The sequence below is a fragment of the Artemia franciscana genome, chromosome 8 (assembly GCF_032884065.1).
Source record: "Artemia franciscana chromosome 8, ASM3288406v1, whole genome shotgun sequence".
NCBI classification, from domain to species: domain Eukaryota; kingdom Metazoa; phylum Arthropoda; class Branchiopoda; order Anostraca; family Artemiidae; genus Artemia; species Artemia franciscana.
Window position 1 is genome coordinate 36,327,258 of NC_088870.1, and position 27,882 is coordinate 36,355,139.

The 27,882-nt window shown below is 35.6% G+C and overlaps 1 protein-coding gene across 1 annotated transcript in view; it reads left to right on the forward strand.

Annotated features, from left to right (window-relative positions):
* The first annotated feature begins 908 nt into the window (after positions 1 to 908).
* The window catches only part of LOC136030362 (uncharacterized), a 54,556-nt gene continuing 27,582 nt past the window's right edge, over positions 909 to 27,882 (forward strand). Inside the window, exon 1 of the mRNA XM_065709284.1 lies at positions 909 to 920. The gene's annotated coding sequence lies outside the window, so the exon portion shown is untranslated. The remainder of the gene's footprint in view (positions 921 to 27,882) is intronic.

Below are 27,882 nucleotides of genomic sequence, written 5' to 3' on the forward strand. Positions count from 1 at the left end.
GTTAAGAAAAAAATCTATCGCATATCCAAAAAGGGAGCCATATGCCAACTAACTAACGTCTATTACCATCCACTCACCTTCCATTACAACATAAAATTCCATTTACAAAGTATTTTTTGAAATCCTGTACATCCCTCCAATTACTCAAGTTTACATCGAGATATTCCTCCTTTTTTGAAAACTTGGCATATTTTCTCACACTCGTACCCTTTGATGGTTAATACAAAAGTTAATGAATATTAAGTATTTGGTATCAGCATAATAAAATAAATCTGATGAAATATTTATTGATATTTGATTCTTGTTTTTAATACTTTTGGTTACTATTGAACCGAATTGCTCCTTTCTTACAACATGTAACTAGGAACTATTTGAAAATTTTCAAACTGATGAAATTCACCCCGGGTGCTTGGTTTTTATTTTATTCTATGCCATTAATAATTATAATGTTTCATTTTGTCAACTGTTCATTTTCAGTTAATAATACTTTGTAAATTAATAAATGTTTTACTCGACCATCGGAAGCCGGAGATGAGTGTTAACAAAAAAATTACCTGCTTGTCATTTATCTTGAGTGTAGTCTAAAACAAGAATAAATAAAATCGTTTATAGATGAAAGAATACAAAGTTACAAAGAATTTCAAAATATTTACAGATAGTTGTCCTTAGGATAGAGCTGGCAATCCGGGAAAACATTGTATGAAATGAAAAAACGTAGTAGATTTAGTATTCTATAAGTAATTTGAGTATTATTAGGTTGAAAAGTGACATTTTTGATAACAAAATGTTATTTGTCTAATTATATCATTACATATTCTCCATAGAAATGTTTCTTTTGGGTATAAGGTATGTATAGTCGACAACCCTGTTCCTATATTTCTTTAAATATTTCAAATGGTCTACGAAAACGGACCAGCAAGGTAAAACTGAAAAATAAGTTTTTGCCCAGGTCTACTTTTAGATCTATTGATATTCTACTTTTTTTTATTTTCGGTAAGAGCATTTAGAATACTTGAATTAGAATTCATTAGTGAATTCCAACCCTTTAATAGGGGGTCCCCGTGGGGAAAGTATTACAGTGGCTACTAGCCGTTCACAACAGACAAACCATATAACTGAAACTGAGTCAACACCAGCATGAATAGGATTATCATCTCAACAACTTCAATCTCACCAGTCAATGTTGGTATTACCTGAACAATTGTTTTGGCTCATGAAACTATTGTTAATAGATGCATTTTGACTTATTGAACATCTTTTCTCTCTTGCAAAACTACTGCAAACTCACCATTATAGAGTTATTCCGGCCCAAATATTCTTGTATTTATACATAGGATAAACATGTAACTTTACCATTGCTGTATTTAATATATGCTATGCTTTACCCCCTCCCCCTAATGTGCAAATATATAATAGACTAACTCCATAATGGTGAGTTTGCAGTAGTTTTGCAAGAGAGAAAAGATGTTCAAAAAGTCAAACTGCATCTATTAACAATAGTTTCATGACCCAAAACAATTGTTCAGGTATTACAAACATTGACCATCTGACCTCCATATATAGCTTACTCACCACCTCACACCCAGTCATTTCCAGTATACTCTGGACAGCCCCATCACCCACCTAAAAATTTTCACTTACAATATCCTCAGTCATCATATCAGGAAACACAAGGGCCCCCACACTTTACTGTGCATCTCTGTCACACACAAGTCATCAAGGTTGTTTATGTCATGCCCCCTCAATTCAGAATGTACAATTTTACCTTCAGTAAGTGTCCATAATAGATTTTCAGGGTTATCAGTTGATTTTCCTCCCCTCCCCCAGGAAGTAGAAGAGGACATCACAAATGCCATAAATCCTTTGGAGGTTGAACAGATTAGTGGTGTACTAAAAAGAAATGGTAAGAGAAGTGGCTCACCTCTTGAGAAAGAAACCTCTAAAACTAAAACCTATAGCCTTGTAGAAAGATATTTTAGAGAAATTCAGGGTAAAATTCTATTTCATTAACTTTTGGCTATCTTGGAAAGGGGTTAGGTTAAGAAAATGAAACTTTCAGGGATGGGTCTAAAGACTAAAGTATATACCAAGAAGGTATTTTGAAGTACCTACCTCTACTCCTTCTCCCTCTAGAGGGTCCTGACCTTTAACAATATGTGTGTTATAAAAATGAAACCTTGCAAAGTAGATCTTCTGCTTGAATTTAGAACAGCAAAATTGTTTTCCGCTTCACAACTTTACTCAATCCCAATTTAAAAGGTTTTTAAAAATATACAAATGCATTTCCTAAATTTTGAAAAAAAGCCTTGATATGGCTCAGAATTCTACTCAAATAACAAGAATTGCATTTTGAGAACTAATGGCCAAGAAAAAGCAATTGGTAAATGAAAATTTAGGTAAAATGTTGTTTTGTCAAAATTTCAATAGGTAATAGACCTGTCAAGTAGGTGAATTTCAGGGCCCTCTAGAGGGAGAAGGAGTAGAAGTGGGTACTTTAAAATACCTTCACAAGACATACTTTAGCCCTTAGACCCAGCCCTGAAAGTTTCATTTTCCTAACCTAACCCCTTTCCAAGATAGCCAAAAGTCACTAAACTAGAATTGTACCAAATTTAGTACTAGGAATAACAGAATAGAGGCAGTGAATCAGTGGCCAATCTAATGGTGGTTTTCACCTCACAGGTAAAATTTCCATCAGACAGAGTAAACACTCTAGAACTAAAGAACATAAATGTATGCTTTTGTTCCAATTGCTCTAAAGTATGTATTACTGCATATAGTTATTGCATATTGTTTCTTTGTCATTATTAGAGAAGCATGTCCATTTTTTAGGTTTATAAAATCCCCCTCCAATGAGACTAAACATACATAAAGTGGGCTTGCTTCCAGATAACATTACCTATAGAGCAAATCATATTAGTCCAAGAGGCTGTGGGCTATAGGGCAAGTTCTGTATTCTATATTTATTCAACAAAGAGTGATAAAACTAAATATATATATATATATATATATATATATATATATATATATATATATATATAGGATACAGACCTTGCCCTGCTGCTTGCAGGACTCATGGACTAATATGCTTTGCTCTATAGGTAATGTTGCCTGTAAGCAAGCCCACTTTACACACTTTTACTATGCCCAATGGAGGAGGATCAACCGGAAATGGATGCGCTTCTCTAATAATGACAAAGAAACAATATGCAATCATTAGAATGTTGCTATATGCAGTAATATGCACTTTAGAGCAGTTGGAAGAAAAGTAAACGTTTACCCTAAAGAAAATTCTTCAAATTGAAAAGTTAGACTTTTACTCAAACTATGATAGGAATAGATTACCTAGTATGTAGATTACTCGTAGATTACGAGTATGTGACACCACATACTGTATGCTTAAGGTGTGTAAACAAACATGCTTCTAAAGAATGTTCCTTAAAACTAGAAACAAAAGAGTCTGGAAAATACAAAAAGTATGTCTGTGCTAACTGTGGAAAAAACCATTCAAAAACATCTAGTTGCAGCTCAGCCTGCCAATAAAACAATGAAATCATAAAAATTTCAGTTGCCCAAAATTTACCTATGAAAAGAGACCTAAGGCATACCAGAGTTATGCAGATGCACTGAATAAGTAGGCTGTGAAAGAGCAATCCTTCCTTGAACCTAAAAAGATTCTTCAACAGCTAGTGTTATTTGTATCTAAAGTGCCAGAATTGATAGAAATCAAGGAATTAGAAATGAAAGAGAGGATTAGTAAGTTATGTCATCTTACACACTCACTTTTTGAAGTTGAAATTAATGTTGAAGAAGTTTGGAACCTAGCAAATAGGCTAAATCAGAATGAAGGCACTGTCTTTTAACATCCGATCTATTTTGAAAGGCATAAAGGGTTTATTAGATTGCTATTTAGAAAAAGACAAAATTGATGTTGGATGCTTTCAAGAAACATGGCTACAACCCCAGTATTCATGTAGGCTTAGAAATTATGAAGTAATTAGAAAAGATAGAGCAGAACAGTCAAGAGGAGGAATATTGATTCCTTCCCTTCCTCACTAAGGAAGTTAAGAAGCTGATTAACCAGAAATCTAGAACTTGGAAATGCATATGAAGAAGAGGAACCAGAAGCCCCTGTCAATTTACAAGGCAGCACAGAATCATGTAACAAATTCTTTCAAAAAACTGAAATCTGCTTACAAGGAAAAACTAGCTTCTGACATTATGTGAAACCCAAAATCTTTCTGGAGACATGTCTGCTAAATACCCAAATCATACTATTCCTGACCTTGTTGACCACAGTGTTCTACACTCATCTCCGATAGATAAAGCTGACCTTCTAAATGCACAATTTGCTTCTGCCTTCACCCAAAACTCAGGTACCTCCTCACCAGATCCCCCATTATATGAAGTGCTTTTACCCATGTCTGATCTGTCAATAAGTTAAGTAATCATTTTCAATAGCCTTGGGAAGCTTATTGTAAATAAGTCAAAGGGACCAGACGTTGTTCATCCATGTCTTCTTAAGGAGTGTTGAAAAGCTCTCAGTTACCCCCTGTGGATGCTGCTCCAGTTATCTCTTCAAAATGGAGAACTACTACATGATTTGAAAACATCTTATATAACCCCAATCCATAAAAAGGAACAAAGAAACTCTGCAGAAAATTACCATCCTATAAGCATCACTTCTGCAATTGTTAAGGTGCTTTAGAGATTTGTTAACAATGCTCTAATTAAACATCTTGAGGTCAATAACACCCTTTCCACATGATAACATGGAATCAGATCTGGTAGACCTGTGGACACTAACCTCATTCAAACATATGAATTAGTAACTACCCTGCTTGATAAGGGTCTTCCTGTTGACATGATTTTTCTTGATCTTTCCAAAGCATCTGACAAGGTTTGTCATGAATTCCTCATAATCAAACTGAAGGCTGCAGGTTTCAATGAAGGTGTTGTACAGTGGATTAGGGGCTTCCTCTCTGAAAGATCACATAGTGCCAGAGTTTTTGATTCACAAGGAACTCCTCATTTTTCTTCTCCCACAACTGCATTAAGTGGCATGCCCCAGGGCACTATTCTTGGACCAAAACTTTTCAACTTCTATATCAACAATCCACCCACCCTTCTTTCAAATCTTGTTACCCTTTATGCTGATGAGTCAAAACTAGTTGAAAAAGTAACTACTCCATCTGACCAGCAATAAATTCAAACAGATCTTGACAGTCTAGGAAGATGGGCTAACATGTGGCTCCTTGCCTTTAGTGTTGAAAAATGTCATGTCATCCATTTTGGCAAACACAACAAGCATCATAAGTATTTCCCTTGAGACAATTTCCTTTCTGCTGTTTCCAATGAAAGAGATCTTGGGGGGATTGTTGATCACCAATTAATGTTTAGTAGCCATGCTAAGTCTGTTTCATCTTCTGCAAATAAATCCCTTGGTATAATAAAAAGAACCATCTCCAGTCGACACCCAAGAGTTTTTATGAAGTTATATAAGGTCCTTGTACAACCATGTCTGGAGGTCAGAATGTCATTGGCAGCCCCTTTTTTCAAAAAACATAGGAAGTTGTTTGAGGATGTACAGTGTTGTGCCACTTAGATGGTTAGCAGCATGAATCAACTTCCATACAAAGAAAGACTATGTTGTTTGAAGCTGCCAACACTGACATGCTGAAGGAAAAGGGGTGATATGATTTTAACCAAAAAAATCCTTACAGAAAACACCCTTCCCAGTCTCTTTGCACAGCCCTTGCATTCTGGTACCAGAGGATATTCAATGAAATTTCCCATGCAGAATTGAACGAGTAGACATAGAAGTCATTTCTTCAGCCAAAGAGTCATCAATCTGTGCAATCGACTGTCTGAGGAAACAGTTTCTGTAAATTCAACTGACACATTAAAGTCTCACCTTGATAAGGAATGGCTCTGCCAGGAGTTCATTTACAATTGGGAAGCTGCAGAGTCCTCCACAAGAGTCTAGATCAACAACCACAACCTACACCAAACGAATTTTTTTCATCACTGGAGCATCACAAGAATGGAATATCCTTATATTGCTCCAAGCTTTGATTTAAGGTAGAAGAAATTGCAAGTTCTAAAATTGAGATGGTAGCTTGCTGAGTATTCCTGGTTAGAAGGATACAATATTTATTGTTAATGTATATAACCCCAATGGAAATTAACCACAAACAGAGGACATATTTAATAAAGTGATTAAAGACAAAGAGCCTTTTGCAATTACTGTTGACTTTAAAGCAAGAAATTTAATGGCATATATATATATATATATATATATATATATATATATATATATATATATATATATATATATATATATATATATATATATATATATATATATATATATATATATATCCTCTGAGTTTTTCATTTTTATTCACATATTAACAGAAATCTGATTTTCTCTGAATCTAAAAGTGTAACTAATTAGCTTACTTGATATTGTTTCTATAAATCACAAATATAATTTTTCTTTTCAATAGCTTGTCAAAACAGAAATCACATTTTGATTTATACTGACAAATTATTTGTGAAAATTTGACCAAGAAGGTGTGGTTCTTGTTGCTGGCCTGAAATTGCACCATGCTGTTGTGAAATAGGGTTGGTCCAAAAACCCATGCTATTTTTCAGGAATGCCTAAGAAAAGTGGTCTTTCCCAAAAAGAGGTCTTTTACTCTAGGCCTACTCTGGGGAGGTATTGCCAAGCTTCCATCTTAACCCTTTTCTCATTTCTAAATCTTAGAAATCTGCCTACTTGACAGATGTACACCTATAGAAAACTTGACGAAACAGTATTTTACCTCAGCTTTCAGTTATCAGTTTCTTTTTCTCTGACTTTAGTTCTGTGAGTAGAATTCCTGTCATTTGAGCAGAATTTTAAGTAATCAATGTTTTTTTTTCTTCTAAATTTAGGAGATGTATTTGTAGATCTTTGAATCCTCATAAATGGGAATTGAGTTCAGCTGTGAAGCTAAAAGCAGTTTACTTGTAGGCTACTTCATTTAAACATAAAATCTGTTTTGTAATCTGTTTGTGTTTCACTTTCACAACAAAAGGATTTATAAAGGTCATTGAAGGTCACTCCCTAGCCCCTTTCCTAGGCAGCAAGAAGTAGCTAGACTAGAATTTTACCATTCTATATTTTGAATAAAAGAGATATGATATATCTGTTTGGAACTCTGGTTGCTGGGAAGAATGTGAGTACATCAATTGATGCATTTTTTATGGTATTTCCTAGTTTAGTATGCCTAATTGCTTTGAAGGCAAATTCCAATTTCTAGTTGCTTTTGAAAAAATTAATTAATGGTGAATATTGAGCAGTTCATATAATTGACCTGCAAATAAAGCGAATACACCACTAGATGCCATTTTTTATGCTCTTTCGGAATACCATCTATACTCTTTTACATACATAATCTAATAAAACATTTACATATTCCACCACAAATCATTCTATTTCTGAGATTGACTTGGAATCAATTGACTCTGTCCTAATCTCAAATTCACCTTCAAAACCAACACCAGAAATAAAAAAGAAACCTTTCCTCAACCAAAAATCAATTCTTCAAAAGCAATGCAAGTACACTTTTACCTATTTCAAAACAAACAGTAACTAAATACAAATAGAAAAAACCCTTAGTTTCTAAGACAGTTAAGAGTTTGGAATGAAAAATGTTCAGTTTAACACAGCATTGATCATCTGGTTGAGTTGAGAATGTTTTTGGATGTTGAATCCCTAGAAATTGTTTGCATCCAAGAATCTCATTTGTCCTCAGGTCAAAAATTTAATGTTAAAAATTATACAACACATAGAGAAGATAGGATCCCTAATCTTTCGTCTCAAAAAGGTGGAGGCCTTTTCACACTTATGAGAAATAATTTGATTAGCTCTGTGGTTAATATTGATGTCCTGTCATCTGTGGAAGTATTAGCTGTGAAGGTTGAGATGGATAATCAGCATCATCTGTCAGTTGTTAATACATAGAAACAAACCCTCTTCTTTCAATAATTTTACCTTAAAGAAACTTTTAGACCTTTTCTCAAACCAACTAATGCTCAGCAATTTTAATCTTCACCATCCTCTGTGGGATTCAACCCACCCTAAAGACCCTCAATCATCATTGCTATTGGATTCAATCTCTATCAGTCAGCATTTCCACATGCTCTTTACGCCTAAGAATTTGGGAATTTATGTGAATTTCTTCAATGGTAAAAATCCAACCACTGACCTTAATTTTTTTTTTGGTTCAAACTGTCTTTCTGTAGTAAGGTGTCCAGGCTTACTGATATCCTGGGCAGTCAGAACTATCCAATTATTGCAGAACTTTCTAAAAAACCAGTTCTTTTAAAATTAAATATTTCTCCTAGATAAATTTTCAATGAGGATAATTGGAAGCCATGGCAGTTAATTTGGGAAGTATGGTCCCTGATATTAGTAATGATATTGATGACTTAAATGATAATATCACTAAAAGCATCATTGATGCTTCAAACATTTTTTTCAAAATCCAAACACAATTAGTAAAAAATAGAAAAGAAAATATTAATTTTTGGAATAGTAGATTAGAATCAATAAAATAAAATAAGTGTAATACCAGAAAAATCTTGTTTCAGATAAAAGGAACCTTTATAAAAAAAAAATTGAAGTGAGAAAGACTAAAGCTATTTTTAAAAAAACATGTCCTAGCTGAAAGAAAAGTAGCGTGGGAAGACATTTGTGAAAATCAATATAATCAGTCAGCTTCAGTCAACTCCTACTAAAACCTTCTGGAAAAATATCAAAAATTTTCTGGATAATGGCAGTAAAAATAACAGACTGGTAAAGATAACAGTCTGTTCAAGGGATTAAGTCTAATGATAGTTCACTTAAGTTCAAGCCATACAAGGTGGCAGAGATGTTGAATAGTCATTGTGCAGGTTAATCTTTAAATAATTGAACCTATAATACCTCCCTGTATATGGAAGCTCAGTTTCCCCCAGGGTCTGTCCCAAATCTTGTCAAAGATTTTGATATGTATGAGTTAACCTCTACAATACAGTCTAAATGACTCAGCAATGGATGAAGATTTGGTCCACAAAAAATCCTTAGAGCTCTTCCATTAACTTTTCTGGCCCCTCTTCTTTACTTGTTTAATAGATTTTGGAATAATGGTTCTGTTCCAATAATTTGGACGTCTTCATTTTTAGTCCAATATATAAAGGTAAAGGAGATTGTTATAATCATTCATCATATTGTCCAATTGCCTTAACCTTATGCATAGCTAAACTACTATGAGAAAACGATTAAGCTCAGGTTTGAATCACACATTCATAATATACTTATTGCTGCACAAGCAGGTTTTTCATAAGTTAGATCCACTCTTGATAACCTAATTCAACTTGAGTATGATGTAAAGAAAGCTTTTACAAGAAAGTGAGTTGTATCAGCAGTTTTCTTTGACATAAAGAAAGTTTATGATAGTTTGGACCCCTTTGCAATTGTTAGGTAGGTTCACAAATTTAATGTTGGGAGAAAAAAAATGTTGAATTGGTGCAGGGCAGTGCTTTTAATAGATCTGTTAAAAGTAGAGTTGCATCAGGAAGTTTCTCTGCTAAATTGATTTTATTAGGTGTTCTCCAAGGGAGAGTTTTGGATCCTCCTCTTTCCAACACAGTGACTAATGATATTATTTTAGCTGATATGCCCTCAATAAAATTTGCCTTATATGCAGATGACTTAGCCCTTTGGACTGAAGACCTTTCTTCTAAAACTTGTCAACCCAAGGTCCAGGAAGTAATTGATAAACTGTCAATATGACTTGATAGAAAAAAATATCTTTCTATCCCTAAAAAGCTACTGGCATTTTTTTTTTTTTTTAAGGAAAAATGATCATGGACAAGAGTGTCCCTCAATTGATCTGACTCTGTATTAGAAGTATAACCATTTTGACAGGACTGTGAAGTTTCTTGGTGTCTTGCTTGATAATTAGTTAAAATGGAATATTCATGTTTCTTGTCTGATTGATGCACTTGAGCAACTTGAATTTTATGCATGCTGTTGCATGGCAAAAGTGCTAGCCAAGATGGACTTAGAAAACTATTCATGTCCATAATATATGGAAAGATTGAATATTGTCTCCCTGTATATTACTCAGCTTCAAAAAGTTAATTTCTCAAATAGAATCAATAGCACACCATGACCTGAGACTAATCACAGGTGCACTAAAAAGTGCACCCATTTCACCAATGTTCAACGAGGTTAATATCCCTTCTTTAGAAGAAAGGTTCTCGAAGCTTTCCTGTAATTACTTTAAGAAAGTTAACACCAATCAAAACCACCATGTTTTCAAGGAGTGTCTCACAAATTGTATATTTTCCTGTGAAAAATTAGAAGCCATACAGTAGTCCAGCCATTGTCAAGTTGACTTCCTTGCTGGATGGTTTGATGTTGCTGAAAATCTAATCTTTTTTGCCAGACTCAGATTTCCTCCAATCCTTCCAATAACATAGATAATACCATAGATATAAATATTCCTGGCTTGGATTGCCCTAAGACGAAAACGAACAATCAAATCCTCTGCCAACTAACATTATCTAAAATGGCAGAATTTTTTAATTGGAAAAATATACTTACTGATGGACCACTCTCAAATGATGGAAAAGCTTCCATAGGCATTTTTTCTGAATGGAAAGGTCCATCAGTTGTGATTAGAGTTTCAGATGAAACTTCTATTTTCCATGCAGAATGCCCTGGTCTCCAAAAAAGCGGTGGATACTGTGCTGGAAGCCGGATCAGGTGCTTTTGTTATCCTTCTTTGTTTCGAAATGTGTTCTTTCTGATCTAAAAAAGAGGGTAAGAAAAGTTATTCCTATGACTGTTCATCTACAGGAAAAGATTCAGAAAATAATGTCTTCTCATGCTATTCAACTGAAAATGATCTGGCAAAACAGTCTATTCACCACTCAATTACTTGGAAGGCTGTTGTCACTGTAAATGAATCCTTAAATTTAATAACCTCTGCCTCAAATTTTCTTAGAAACAATAAAACCTGTATTGCAGCTACTAATATATACGAGTTTATCTTTTGCAGGGCATTGTATCCCATATAATTTTATCCATCCAAGTAGGAAAATTGTAAACTATATTTTCCGTCTGAGAACTGGACATGCAATGACCAGATCACTTCAAGTATTTTATCATCTGACAGATAGCAAGTCTGGCCCTTTTTATAGGTGTGTAAATGTTGATGAGACAAATGATCACATCCTCTCAGATTGCCCTTGTTTAACAATTGACAGAACTATTCTAATAAAAAAAAAAAATCAGATCATTGGTCCTGAAGACGTCCACCTCTCTTTTTTTTAGGTTTTCCCCATGTTAGTAAAAATGACAAAATAAAAAGAGACATGTAAAGAGGCACTGGGAGTTTTCATGTCTTCAAAAAATATTTTCAACTGGTTGTAGTTTTGTTGGTTTTAATAGGTTAATTGCTTTTTACCAGTCACAAGAGGGTGGGGAGAATAGAAGGTGATTTGATTTGAATTATATTTTTATCCTTTCTCTATTTTAATTTCTTGGTTTTATAATATGTGAGTCTTTGATAATTGTTTAATTTTTGTTTGATGACGTAGGGGGCAAAAGCCAAGCGGCTTTTCTATACAACAGGATCCTTAAAAATAATAACTTGGTTTTATATTTTTTGGATATAAAAATGGGTTACACCATTTGTTTTGAACATAATATTTCATTTTAAATCCATTTGGTGAAAGTTGTATAATGCACAAACATTGATATGTCAAGATTAAATTTAACAAAAAAAAAAAAAAAAACAACTGAACAGATCTGCCATGTTTTCTTCTAACTATGTTAGGGTGTTAAAAAGTACTGTCTAACCTATATGTCAGAAAATATCAAAGATGACAGAAGAAATATGGATGATGAAAAAAATGTAGAAATTGTTTTGAATTTTTATCCAATGTAATTGTGATACATCAATGCTTGCAGATTATGGATAGATAGATAGATAGATAAGATTTTATTTTCACCAAAATTTTCATGGCACTGCCAAATTTCTTATGGTATAGTCACATTAAAACGCGACGCAAAATAAAAAAAAAAAAAACAAAGAAAAAAAAACACATCAATCCTCCTGACTTTCGTTATACATTTTTACAAAGCTAGGTATAAAACTCCTCGCTAACCGCTGATGGGCACAGCGTACCGGCTGAAGTTTGTCAACAGGCACTGCCACCCTGCGCGGGGGTCGTTTTGTTTTGGATTGAGGGGGGAAAAGGGTTTTGTGGACTGGGTGGATCAAAGATTTTCTCTCAAATATTGCTCCACGTGCCTGCAAATATAATCAACTGTGATAAAACAAGAAAAATAAAGAATCCCTATAGCCAGGGGGGGGGGGTAAAGTATAATTGCCTTGCATGCAAAATGTGTTAGTTATAATTATTCTGTATATTTTCAAATAAGATTTTTTTTTTAACCTGTTTTCTTCCCAACACCCCTCAATCTGGGGTAAATATGGAGCATTTTAAAATATTAACCTTGGAATCTGGTGAACTTACCACTTAATGCCTTTTTATGTTCTTTCCAAATATATTAGTTGCTTAAGCCCTTTTTGTTCCTTGAAGATGATAAATTCGGTAAACATTGAGTCATTCATATTATTGACTAACAAATAAAGTGAACATAGCACTAGGTGCCATTTTTTATGCTCTTTCTGAACATAAATAAAAGAAAACAAGTTTTTTAAATGAAAGTAAGGAGCGACATTAAAACTTAAAACGAACAGAAATTACTCCGTATATGAAAGAGGCTTTTTATCTCAACGCCCTGCTCTTTACGCTAAAGTTTGACTCTTTCTCTTAATTCTACATTTTAAGACGGTAAAAAACTTTAGCGTAAAGAGCGGGGCGTTGAGAAGGAAAAGCCTCTTTCATATACGGAGTAATTTCTGTTCGTTTTAAGTTTTAATGTCGCTCCTTACTTTCATTTAAAAAACTTGTTTTCTTTTATTTAATTTCTGAACATTTTTGAATCAATGCATGTTTTGATTTTGGCTCTCCGCAGAGGAATAATTAAAATGAAATTTGTATTTTTTTTTAAGACATAGTTATAAGGTTTTTCGACTACGCTCAATAAAATATCTATCTCAGAATTTTGATCCGTTGACTTTGGGAAAATAATCAGCGTGGGAGGGGTTCTAGGTGCCCTCCAATTTTTTTGGTCACTTAAAAAGGGCACTAGAACTTTTCATTTCCGTTAGAATGAGCCCTCTTGCAACATTCTAGGACAACTGGGTCGATACGATCACCCCTGGGAAAAAAAATAAAATAAACACGCATCCGTGATCTGCCTTCTGGCAAAAAATATAAAATTCCACATTTTTGTAGATAGGTACTTTAGCGTAAAGAGCGGGGCGTTGAGAAGGAAAAGCCTCTTTCATATACGGAGTAATTTCTGTTCGTTTTAAGTTTTAATGTCGCTCCTTACTTTCATTTAAAAAACTTGTTTTCTTTTATTTAATTTCTGAACATTTTTGAATCAATGCATGTTTTGATTTTGGCTCTCCGCAGAGGAATAATTAAAATGAAATTTGTATTTTTTTTTAAAGACATAGTTATAAGGTTTTTCGACTACGCTCAATAAAATATCTATCTCAGAATTTTGATCCGTTGACTTTGGGAAAATAATCAGCGTGGGAGGGGGCCTAGGTGCCCTCCAATTTTTTGGTCACTTAAAAAGGGCACTAGAACTTTTCATTTCCGTTAGAATGAGCCCTCTTGCAACATTCTAGGACAACTGGGTCGATACGATCACCCCTGGGAAAAAAAATAAAATAAACACGCATCCGTGATCTGCCTTCTGGCAAAAAATATAAAATTCCACATTTTTGTAGATAGGAGCTTGAAACTTCTACAGTAGGGTTCTCCGATACGCTGAATCTGATGGTGTGATTTTCGTTAAGATTCTGTGACTTTTAGGGGGTGTTTCCCTCTATTTTCTAAAATAATGCAAATTTTCTCAGGCTCGTAACTTTTGATGGGTAAGACTAAACTGGGATGAAACTTATATATTCAAAATCAGCATTAAAATGCAATTCTTTTGATGTAGCTATTGGTACCAAAATTCCATTTTTTAGAGTTTTGGTTACTATTGAGCCGTGTCGCTCCTTACTACAGTTCGTTACCACGAACTGTTTGATAATTTTATTTTCTTGCAACAAACTCAGTTTTAAACCTTTTATGGCCCTTCAAAAGAATAGTTTCTTTTTATGTTTTTTGGTGTAAAAAGGGTTAAAAGATTGGTTTCAAACTTACTATTTCCTTATAAAATCCATTTTGTTAAATTTAAACTACTAATTGTTTTCATAACATATTTCCATCTCAATATCCTCCAATCTAACCCCTTTTAATTTCCAGTTAAGTAATAAGTAGATTAGCTGTTTTTTTCTAATTCTCGGTTAACTTCGAACATTATTTTGCTGAATGGAATCTTAGTTCATTATAAGGTTGACTAAAAAACTATGATTCAGAATTTTTTGTTCTAAGATTTCTGGCAAGAAGTTCAAACTTGATACCCCATGCTTTGACTTAATGTATAGCCAATATATAGGTTGGATAGCAGAGCTGCAGGCAAAATGTGCTAGCTATAATTGTTTTGCATATTAAAAAGTATTAATTGTTTTCGTATCACATTTCCATCTCATTATCCCATAATCTAGGCCCTTTCAATTTACTCTACTAGTTAACTAGCAAGTAGATTAGCCTTTTTTTTTTTATTCTCAGTTAACTTTAATTTTTTTTATTAATAAATTCTTAATTCACTATAAAGTTGACTACAAAAATACCATTCTTAATTCTTTGTTCTTAGATATCTACAAAGTATTTCTGGCAGGAACTTCAAACTTTGACAGCTCATAATTTGACTTCAAAGATGAGTACCCTGTAGTGGTGCAGTAGGTTTGACCTTAGATTCGTAATATGGGATCTACAGATCAAACTTTGCTGTGGCAACATGCTGCAGGAAGGATGCAGGGACCTTAGTAGCCAAGAATGGTCATTTATCTGATTACTTACTGCTTCAAAGATGAAGATGCAACATTTTGGCTAGATTTGGCTAGATTAACAATTTGGCTAGATTTTTTTCTTGTAAAGGAAACATGAGGTGTAAAATCTTCACAAAATGGTTCATTTCGTGTTAGTCTAGATAGTTTTTGCCTACTTCATTGTTTTGACTGTTTCAGGTCTCACCTTCTTGAACCTACTGGTCTATTCCTAAGTGCTTATATGGCTTACATTATAGCAACTTCAAATTTATTGCCAAATGTTGTTCTATTTGCAAAAGCCTGGTGAACTTTCTCAGTTGACTTTCTTGTCAATAACATCTTAAAAGCAAAAAAAAAAAAGTTGACTTGTTAGTCAACTATGTTTTTTCAAACTCTATGGTGAGATAGCTAAGAAAAAAAAGACAAATATTTTTAAGCAGGATTTCATTCTGAATCCAAATATAACCTTCATTTTTGCTGGAAATTCTTTTGATCAAGCTAGGAAAAATTCTTTTAATTTCATTGTTTTATTTTGTCTAACTGCAATTTTGTTGTTTTTGCTGTGAATGAGAAAGCTCCTAAAGTCATATCAACAAACGGCTATTTTGATGTGGTTGTTGTGAACCTGAAATCTACTAAATACACATCAGTAAATTGATGTAGTCTAGGTCATCCCTCCCACAACCCCATATAATACTTCCAAATCTAGTTAAGATCAAACCTGTTTCAGAACATTTGAACTGATTAGAAGTATATTCCACAGTTCTCTTTTGGTATCTGACCAGTCAACAACTAATTGAATTTAAGCCGGATTAACTCTGTACCTGTTGGAATAAATAACGAGTGAAATACTTTTAAACTTGTAATTGAAACTTGTTAGATAAATTTATAAACTTGTATATGATTACGGCTTACGGATTATTTATGGATTGTGGCTGTGAGTTAGTATTCAGCACTACTATCATCTGAGTCGTGCATTGAAATATTCGGATTACTTGGAAATCACTGGATTACTTGCCCCACTCAAAGATAAGTTCTTATTTATTCTCATTGCATTCATTTAGCCAGTGTGGATCATTTCATAATTGTGCTTATTGAGAACTTCTCTGTGGATATACCTTTTTCACTTAATTGTTTTTGGACTGATGCCGAGCCGTGAGTGAAATTTGCTTATCATTGACAATTGGAATACCAGTACGCTTTATTATTGCCCAGTTTTGAATTTTGCTCAGCACAATCTCGATGAGGGGTTGGACCATCAGTCTATTGTGAAATACGCTAGTTATTTTTTCCCGTATGAAGATGTTCTTGGAGCTAAGAAACTTTTATATAGCAATTGCTTCCCAGATGAGCCTATACCTCGTCGTTCGGGACCCAGTGCTAAGAATAGTTCATTGTCGGACATTATCGCTACTCTTTCTCGCTGCTCTGCTGAAAATATTGATATTCCAGAGTTTGTGATCAAATCCCCCTCTGAAGTCCCTAGCATTCCGGCGTCAGCTTATTCTATCCTTACCAACAAAGTCAACCAGTGCCTTGATCAGTTAAAATCGCTTGCTCACCTCAATAGTCCAACAACGTCTATTAATAGTTCTTTGGTCTCAGATAGTAAGGGTACCAAACACAAACCCTCGTACGCCGTTGTTCTTAAATATCCGCCTCCAGAACTAAGAGACCCCGTTTCTCGCAAGTAAAAGCTTGATTCTTTCGCCGGACATGACGGTATTGTGTCGGTAAAGTCCGATCCGGTAAGGAAAAGATGGGTTGTTGTTACGCGGGTTAAAGTTTCCGCCAATTCTCTTGCCGCATCTGCCGTTGCGAGCTATCCAAATATTCTTGCTAAAGTGATTGATCGCAAACCTCTTGGAGTAATTAGGGGACTTCCCGATAGTGTTTCTAGCAGTATACTCATCTCCGTTATTCCTGGTCTTGTTGAGGCCAGCCAGATCGGCTGTTCTCATACATTCCGTTTGGAGTTCCTTGATTCCGCTGCACTAAAATCTGCCATCGCTACAGGTCTGCGCTTGGGTTACGAGTCTTTTAAAATATCGGAATACAAAGAATTGCCCAGACGGTGTCTTAGATGCCAAAGTATCCATCATTCGTTAGCTCACTGCCCATGTGCCCCGAATGAGATGAAGTGCTCTAAATGTTCTGGATGCCATTCTAATACTAAAGACAATCCTTGCTTAGAGGCTCCGAAATGTGCCAACTGTGGCGAAGCTCATGTTTCCTATAGTATGAATTGCCCAGTGATAAAACGCGCTCTGAACTCTGCTTCAAAGTGAACCAAGCCACTATTTTAAGTTTTGCTTCTCTTAATATTAACGGCACAAAAGACAAAGACTTGTTAATTAATGAATTATTAGTCCATGACATAGTGTTCTTGCAAGAACATCTTTTGACCAAATCAAACGTTTCTAGCCTGAAGCGATCTTCTATCCACCATTTTTTTTCGCAAGAGGCCAAGAAAACTAGAGGCCGCCCTTCCGGTGGCCTAGCAATTTTTTTCCGTTCCCCATCAAAGCCCTCTGTGATTCATTGTGATGATAACATCTTAGCGATTCAATGTGACAGTACCGCCTTTATAAACGTTTACTTACCTTGCGATCGACGTTCTATAGCATCGTTCACATCTTTCGCTAAATGTTGCTCCAGTTTAAAGTCTCTACTCGAAAGTCTACGTTTGAAAGACCTAAATTGGGTTTTAGCTGGTGACCTTAACTGTGACATACTTGGTACCTCCGATAGATCAATCCTCTTGCTAGAATCACTTCCTAGCATATGTCACGTCGCAGTTAAGAGCCTCCCATTCACGTATATTCATAACAGAGGCTGTTCAAAATCGAACCTGGATCACGTGATCTCTTCCAGTTCCAGCTTAATATCATCGATTGTCAGGGTGGACGAAGAGAAGATTGATGACGATCACCTTATTCTAAGCTGTAATTTGTCCTGTGAGCTATCTGGCAAAACACTTTCGGCTCAACCGAAGTGGCATACGAAGTTGAATTGGGATCGTGCTAATGTCCCACTATACCTTGCTACGCTACCTGCTTTACTGTCGACCATAAAAGTGCCATATCACCTGCTGCCAACGTCAGTTTCCTCGCCTTCAAGTACAGTTGACCTAAATTACTATTATTGTCAAATCGTCCATTGCCTTAAATCAGCTTCCAAAGCTGCAGTGCCTGTGGATAAAGTTAGGATTGGTACAAGAAAGCCTAATTGGAATGTTGATCCTGAAGTAAAACGTGCTAAGCCAAAAGCCAAATTTTGGCTACGTATGTGGATATCATTCGACCGATCATCTTCCGGAGCTGTTTTCTCTGTGAAACAAAAGTGTAAACTTGAATATAAGGCCAGTTTGAAGAGGGCACGCTTGGATGCATGGCCAGGCCCCACCGATAAGGCCTCCTGGAATAAGGTTATTAATAGTGAGAAATGTTCCTCATCTACCCTATCTTGTCTCCAGCTAGCTAATTTTGTTGATCATTGTAAGCGTGTGTTCAGTGTATGTAATAGTTTTCTTCAGTCTTTTTATTATAAGTTGCTTAAACCGCTTTTACCATACCATCTCCTGCAGGCTCATGTCCAGCCTGTAGCAATATCTGAAATTCGCCGGGCTTTAAGAAAAATTAAGCGTTCAAATAGCCTTGATGGTGACGGCCTTTCCTACCGATTTTTTGCTTATGATTGTCCTGCTCTACTTAACCATCTACAAATATTTTCCAGTCTTGCTTACACAGTCGCTTGTTCCTGATAGTTTTCTTTGTGGCCGTGTAACGTCTATTCGAAAGCGAGGCAAGGACCCCACATCATGTGTGAATTATCGTCCCATTACAGTATCGTGTTTCTTAAGTAAGTTGCTTGAACATTTGCTACTACCAGAAATTGAGTCGAATTGTGATTTTACGCTTTTTCAATTTGGTTTTCGGAAAAGTTTCGGTTGCTCCCATGTACATCTTGTTTTAAGCCGACTCATGAAAGATGCCGTAAAAGCTAAAATGTCTTTATACTGTCTTACTGTTGATATTTCTGGAGCTTTCGACAATATTGTGCACTCTCAGGCTCTATTTTCCCTTGCGTCTTCAGATGTTAATCCTTCCGTACTAAGTTTATTGTCTTCTTGGTATTCAAAGTCTAAAATTCAAGTTACCTGGAATGGCCAAATATCTGACCCGGTAAAAATTAATAAGGGAGTTCGGCAAGGTGCCGTATTGTCTCCTAGTATATTTAAATGCGTGCTTGCATCGTGCCTTTGTCCCCTTAGAAGTTCTGTTTTTTACGGTAATACTGGTTTGTCTCCTATTGCATATGCAGATGACGTTCTTCTTGTTGCCCGGACTCGCCGTGGATTGCTTTCTAATTTTACTATATTAACCAATGAACTATCTAAGATTGGACTGTCAGTTAATGCGTCTAAATGCCAGTTTATTTGTTTTAATAGCCCTTATGCGGTCGCTCCATTCGTTACTGGGACTGCAGTTCTACCATGTTCTTCTTTAGTTAGTTGGCTTGGTCTGTGTTTCGGCCCAACACTTTCCACTACCTGTTCATCCCTAAGTGAATCAAGCCATGAGAAACCTTCGCGTCGCTTACGGAAAAATATCCCCAAACAAAAGCCGTTACAACCGCAACGGTTTGTGCATGATTTATAACGCTTATTGCGCCCCTGTGCTTTTGTTTTTATCAGGCATGGCTCATCCGTTTTGTAAGAAAGATCGACATACTCTACGTACGGCTTATTTCAGATATTGCAAATTCCTCCTCCGGCTTCCTAGATGGCACCGAAACAAAAAAAATAATTGCTCGATTTGGTTTAGTAGATGTGCCTTCTCGGATTCGGTCTTCCAGTGATGATTTATGTAAAAAGACTGTCAATTTTATTCACGTTTATGACCCTCTGCAGCCTTTTTTCCCTATTGATACTGGTTGATTAGTCCATGTTGTCTTTTGTTAGTTTAAATTTTGTTTTTCTTCGCTGTTTATCGTATTTGTTTTTGTTTATTTATTTATAATACTCCGTACTTTGTGTTTTTTATACTTTACGGGTAAGAAAGTTCATTCATTCATTCATTCATTCATATATATATATATATATATATATATATATATATATATATATATATATATATATATATATATATATATATATATATATATATATATATATATATATATATATATATATATATATATATATATATATATATGTTTTTAACTACGTAAAACTTGCGAATATACAACATTCTTTGCTGTCCCATTGTCTGTGCATATAAATAGATTGTCAGGTTTACCGACTCTTGAACATGCAACATATAATGGTCCATGGGAAAACAATCCGTATTCAGATCTATACCTCATGATTCTAATGATTGCCCTTGAGCTTTGTTGATGGTGATTGCGGATCTGTGGATCTGTGGATCGTGGATCAGGTGACGTCACCTGAAAAAACTGGATCAGGTGACGTCAAAACTGAAAAAACTAAAAAAAGGCAAAAACTACAAAAAAAACTAAAAACTAATAAAAAAAATAAAAAAGCTAAAAAACTAAAAAAACTAAAAAAAGGCAAAAACTACAAAAAAAACTAAAAACTAATAAAAAAGCTAAAAAACTAAAAAAAACTAAAAAAAGGCAAAAACTACAAAAAAAACTAAAAACTAATAAAAAAAATAAAAAAGCTAAAAAACTAAAAAACTAAAAAAATTAAAAAAAGGTAAAAAACTAAAAAAAAACTAACTACAAAAAAAACTAAAAACTAATAAAAAAAATAAAAAAGCTAAAAAACTAAAAAAACTAAAAATAAAAAATAAAAAAAAACTAAGAAAAGGAAAAAACTGAAAAATAAGCTAAAATAAAGGTAAAAACCAATAAAAAACTAAAAAGAAAAAAAGGAAAAAACTAAAAAAAATTTTCATCTAAAAAACTAAAAAAACTAAAAAAGGTAAAAACTAAAAGAACTAAAAAAGAAAAAAATAAATGACGTCACTCAAAGAGAAAGCGACCAGGACAAAAGGAATGTTCGATTAGCAATCAACAAAGCACCGGGACACAGGGAGTATAAATGACGACCAAGACATAAGTAAAAAAAAAACTAACAAAACTAAAAAGAAGGTAAAAACTACAAAAAAACTAAAAAGAAAAAAAAACTAAAAACTAATAAAAAAAACTAAAAAAAAGGTAAAAACTACAAAAAAACTAAAAAGAAAAAAAAACTAAAAACTAATAAAAAAACTAAAAAACTAAAAAATGTAAATAAACTAAAAAAGAAAAAAAAGAAAAAAAATAAAGGAGAAAAACAAAACTAAAAAACGAATGTATATACAGACCGGGACACCGGGATACAAATGACGACCGGGACACAGGGAATATAAATGACGACCGGGACACAGGGACACAACTACAACGGGGACACCGGGGGAAACAGGGGGATATAAATGACGACCGGGACACCGGGGCAGGGAATGGTCGATTAGCAATCACCATCAACAAAGCTCAAGGGCAATCATTAGAATCATGAGGTATAGATCTGAATACAGATTGTTTTCCCATGGACCATTATATGTTGCATGTTCAAGAGTCGGTAAACCTGACAATCTATTTATATGCAAAGACAATGGGACAGCAAAGAATGTTGTATATTCGCAAGTTTTACGTAGTTAAAACCATATATATATATATGGGTGGCTGCGAAGCGCCAACCCAACAGCTAATATATATATATATATAATATATATATATATATATATATATATATATATATATATATATATATATATTTATTTATTTATTTATTTATTTATTTATTTATTTATTTGAAAACCCGTCAATCATACGAAATGAAAAAGACGGAGCACGAACATATAAATATAAGAAAATATATAAGAACATATCAGAAGAGACATAACTAGAAAGAGACTCAGCTAATAAAAGGGCAAACAAAATAGCACTAAAATGAATAAAACGAAAACAGATCTATTGTAAGAGGAGATTACACCAATCGTGATCTACTATTTTAATATTGTGTCTTTTGATTAAATTTTCAACTGCAACATGAGGGTCGGTTATGTGATACTTTTCAATGAGGATTGAGTTTCGGTACCAGGAAGGAAAACGTAGGAGGTATTTAGCAAAACGGAATAAAAGTGCACGGATTTTAGACAGTTCAGCTTTCGAGAATAGTTTCCAAAATTGTGCCAGGTACAGAATATGAGGTAAAACAGTAACGTTGTATAGGCTGGCAAGGAGGGGGCGGCTAAAACGGAATTTAGCAGAGACTATGGAAGCATACGAGCCGGAGATTCGTCGATTGAGGTGTTTGATCAGTAGAAGACGTGTATGCCTTAGAGACGAGCTAATAGGGGCTCCGAGGTAATTTATGTGGTCAGCAGTATTCACGAGATTTTCACCAAAGAGCAGTGAAGGCACGTGTGGTGTTTTTTTCCAATTGAAGAGAATTATCTCGGTTTTCTCAGTGTTAAAACTGAGGCCAAGTTTTAGATATTCGATTTTAAGCGTTTCAAAAATGTCAGAATCTTTTTGCAATGTTCTACTTAAGTTCAAGACGTCGTCGGCGTAGCATACTAAGGAGGTGTCTATAGAGGAAAGAATGCATGAGGTTGGGCATTTATCTTGTGCTTGAAGAACATAATTATTGAACAAACGAGGGGAGGACACGGCTCCCTGGCGGGCACTTTTCAAAACGGGGATCAATTTTTCATGAGGTCGGGGAGGCAAATTTTTGTCGGGAGGAAGCTTTAGGCGAATGGACAGCCTCGAGTACATATCACGTAGGGATCGAACTATGCAGGGATTCAGACCTCGTTGTGAAGCTTTTAATAACATTGCAGCGTGTATGAGTGAATCGAATGCACGGCTGATGTCATGACTAGCTAAGGCTATGCTCTCCAGAAAAATCCGCATCGAGTAGCACACTCACTACAGCCGTCAAGGCATCGGCACAACCAGTGCGGCGCTTAAATCCGAATTGACGTGGCGGGGTTTAGCATTTAGTTTCCAGTTTCTTAATGATTAGAAGCCCGAATAGTTTACATAAAGATGTGGCGACTGTAATGGGGTGGAAAGACGAGCATTTGATGTCATTTTTCCCTTTCTTCGGAATGGGGGTAAGATCCCCTACGCAGAAGGAAGAGGGAATCTTCACCTTGCGTGAAGATCATCTGCATAAAAAGCGAAAGATGCATAGCGAGAACCGAACCACCATGTTTAATATGGATAGCGCTAACACGGTCAATTCCGCAAGAAGACTTATTTTTCAACCGACGAATTGCTTGAATAACCGACTCTAAACTGACAACAAAATCACCGTGCGGAAGCTTATCAAGGAACTCATCCAATTCTCTCTCGTACATGTCTTCAAGCTGGGGGTTAGGAGCAGCAAGTTCACTCGCATAATAAGAATACCAGTCCTTGATAGGTATTTCAGACGGCGACAACAGAGGGGTAGGCTTTGCCAAAGATACAGACTTGAAAAGAAAATTTCGATCCTGTTTTGCACGGGCGGAATAGCTATCAACGAGAGATTTGCGGTGGAGGGAGAGCTCCTTCGAGAATCTACGCTTCGTAGTCAGTCTGATGCTATTAATGATATCAGATCTTGGGCGCCCACAGTCTTTCCATACCGAAAACCAGAATTTTGCTCGATGACAAGCGGCTACCAGCGAATGATTTTCGGGCCAATTTTGAACCATCCCTTTACGAACTTTTACTTTAGGTACCGCTAACCTCTCAGCATGAAGGAGAGCGTGACAAATTTCAGTACAATAAATATTGAGACAAATTCGTACTTCTTCTTTAGTGAGATCTTTCGGTTTTTGGAGGAGATTAAAGGGAATACGGATTTTATTAAGAATTTCTTCTGTCGCCAGAGCAAATAGTTGCTTATCAGCCTTAAGCCAATCAAGACGAAATTTAGGCTGTTGAGTTTCCTGGCGGGTTTGGTGACAATTCGAAGAGACAATATGTACAGAAGACGAGACAGGAAGGTGGTCAGAAATTTGATAATCCGTTACTACCCTAACATTTTGAACAGTTAAATTATGAGAAATGGCAACATGGTCTAGATTTGACACACTGGAGGAGCTGTGAATATATGTAAAATCCCTATCTTTTCCTACCATAGCAAGGTAATCCCCAAAAAGATTCTTAATCAAAGAGGTACAAGATGGTTGTAGAGAAGAAATCTCAGAAAGGTTGCATTTGAAATCTCCAATTACTACACAAGAAACACCCTGGCGCTTAATTTTAGATATACATGAATTTAGTTTCTCACAAGAAAGGGCAAAAAGACGTTCTGAACGCTCATCTTTATAATCTGTTGGCAAATACACGTTAATAAATACACAACTTTCAATTCGTACTGCGAGAAAATTGTCTTTTCGAATAGACTGGACTTTTCGAATAGACTGGACAGAACACATGACCGAATAAACGTAGCTAGGCCTCCTGAAGGTCTTCCTCGGCTGCAGCTCTGCTTAACTGGAACTTTGTAGGCCTTCGTGGTATGATTCAGTTCTAGCAGGTTTTCACTTTGCACGGTAATAAAGTGCTCTTGAATGCACACTACATCATGTTCGACACATAAATCACTAAGGATCGGGAGCTTCTCAATGAACGAGCCATTGATGTTCCGTGAAATGAAGCTATAGCACTTGCTCATGATTTCTGTAGTTGCCTGTTTTTGGGACAACTAATACTGTAGCAGGTATGACCCGGCACTTTACACTCTACACAGAAAGGGAGTTTTGAGCAGGGAGCTTCGCGGGTGCAATTGTGCTCATGCGAGCCATATTTTGAACATGCATAGGACTTTCACAGTTGGAAGCTAGATGGCCTATCCTGTGGCAGTTGAAACAACGGCGCGGAAGGAAAACAAATTCTTGGGCTTGTAGTCGTTCGTAGCCAATTCTAACCGAGTTTTCAAGGAAAACTTCAAGATCACTCCGCGTCTGAAAATATACTTTATATGTTCTCGACTTTCCACACTGGGTTACCTTCGTACATTTTGGTGTTAATTCTTCGAGCTTCGAGTGATCGATATCCTCCGGCACGCGCTTGACCATGCCGATATAAGCAGATTCTTGTAATGAGGCATTTAGATTTAGGCTTGATGTTTTCAAAGTTTCAACTATTTTCGTGGCTGCTGTCTTAGTTCGAACGACAAGTTTCCACTCGTTTTTGGTGCGCTTTAATTCCGTAACGTCTTCCACAGAGTTCTGGCATATGTAGTCCAAGAAAACCTTGTGTTCGTTTGGGCCTTTAAGGTCAGTTGGTGGGTTTTTCACCATAACAGCGTATGACGGCTTTGAGGGGGGTGCACAATTTAAGGATTGTTGAGAGGGCTTAGGCAGGCTCATTTGAGGGTGGATTAGCGTTGCTAGAGCACCGTCCAACTTCCTAGACATTTCGTTTATTTTAGAAATAGCTGTGGCGCTAACGACATCGCCTATTGCGGGAACTTCACAGGGGTTGAATATCACGAATTTAGGAATGTTCTCTTTTTGCTTCGCGGCGTTTACTAAGAATTTCGACATTTCGAGAATATTGCCCTCATCTTTGGCACGGATTACTGCTCTATTAGGGTCATTAAGTTCTATATGGAGAATTTGTTTAGCTAGTGTAATTGTCTCATGGTCGTAGTAGCCTACCGCTGATTTGATAATTGATTCCATTTTAATGCCATCGCTAAGCGCTCTGCTAATGAAGTTCAATACTGCATTTAATATCAGTTTCTCACCCATCTTACGAGTCCCAAAGACAATCCAAAAGCATAGTCCGTTAAACTGGTTCTGACGTCACTTTTAATTGTATTTCTTATTTATATAAGTGCCAGGCCAGTCTTCGTCTGTTTCTCATTAAAATTATCCAGAAAAAGTATCCAAAAAAAGATTTAATTTCTTCGTCACTGAGTAATTAGATATAGTACTTTTACAAGACGTATCAAATCAATCTGTTGCGTAACACAGAAATCACTTTTCAAAATATAGTCCTTTTTCAACACTAGTCTTAAATGGACGAAGTAGTTCTTAAATATCCAATTCAAACCAAATCCTTTTACTTTGAACTCTGAATCAATATAATCCGATTATTTGAGATGTTCTCACTTTGAAAGCTAGTTCTATACTGTATATACTGTACTGTATATATATATATATATATATATATATATATATATATATATATATATATATATATATATATATATATATATATATATATATATATAAATTATTGAGAAAGGTATGTATGTTTGACATTTAGTTTCCAAAAAACAAAGGGGAATAAGTTGAGCCTTTCAGAGAATGTTGAGGAGAGTGTTGAATTAAATCAAAACATATTAAATGCATATAGGTTATGAGTTATGGTCATAACTCAGCAGTAACTGAGCATATTAATTTGGAACTTTCAGGAATTGAATGATGGAAGATTATAGGGAGACTATCAATTGAATAAACGGGCAATATTTGCATGCTAGTCGTACTACTACAACTACCACCACTAGTACCATTAAAACTACTGCTTCTGTTGCTAGTACTATCAATGTCAAGGCTGAGGACATTGACATGAACCTCTGATGCAACTCCAAGTGGAAAGTTTGACTAAATTGAATTAAAATTGATTTGATCGGCCCACAGTCGAGCCGTTGTGGGGATCAAGTCATGGCTAATTGCAGAAAAATCCAAGACAGATAGTCCAATTGAGTGAGAGGCAATTCTGGCATTAAACCCCCGTATTAGGAATGTATAAAAATGTTGTTAGTTGATTTGTTAATAGATATTTCTATCTATTATCCGTCCATGCGTCATTCCTAGGGCAGTATAACTAAGGTAGATAGTCATAGAACCTATAGTTTTCCAAGTGTTTGGTTAAATGGCATGGGTAAACGGCAGGAGTAAGTGTGCCTCTCTTATTGGACCAATACTTTTTGGTATCTTTTAGCAAGGCATACCTGCCTAGAGTGTCAGTCAGGTTGACCAAGAATTTAACACTGACATAGGATCATTAGATTGGCCGGGATGAGAGGTAAACAAGGCACGCCTACCTATGGTCTTAGGCAGGTTGAACCATCAATTAAGAATTGACCGTAAATTTGTGTGGAATGACAGACAAACGTCTAATGTCAGAATTGGGCCATTCTGCTTTGAGTATCAGGCAAGGCGACTGATCAAACAGTTTTTGGTAACGAACTGTACTAAGGAGCGACCCGGCTCAATAGTAACCGAAACTCTGAAAAATGGAATTTTCATACCAATAGTTACATCAAAAGAATCGCATTTTAATGCTGATTTTAAATATACAAGTTTCATCAAGATCAGTTATACCCATCATAAGTTACGAGCCTGAGAATATTTGTCTCATTTTAGAAAATAGGGGGAAACACCCCCTAAAAGTCATACAATCTTAAAGAAAATCACACCATCAGATTCAACGTATCAGAGAACCGCATCGTAGAAGTTTCAAGCTCCTATCTACAAAAATATGGAAGTTCGCATTTTTTTTTGCCTGAAGACAGATCACGGATGCGTGTTTATTTGTTTTTATGGCACTTGGTATTAACCAAGTGACATATAGAAGTCGCCAATTCTGTCGGTCTGTCTGTCGGTCTGTCGGTCCCGGTTTTGCTACTTTAGGCACTTCCAGGTAAGCTAGGACGATGAAATTTGGCAAGCGTATCAGGGACCGGACCATATTAAATTAGAAATAGTCGTTTTCCCGATTTGACCATCTGGGGGGGAGTGGGGGCCCGGTTAATTCGCAAAAAATAGAAAAAATGAAGTATTTTTAACTTATCAGCAGG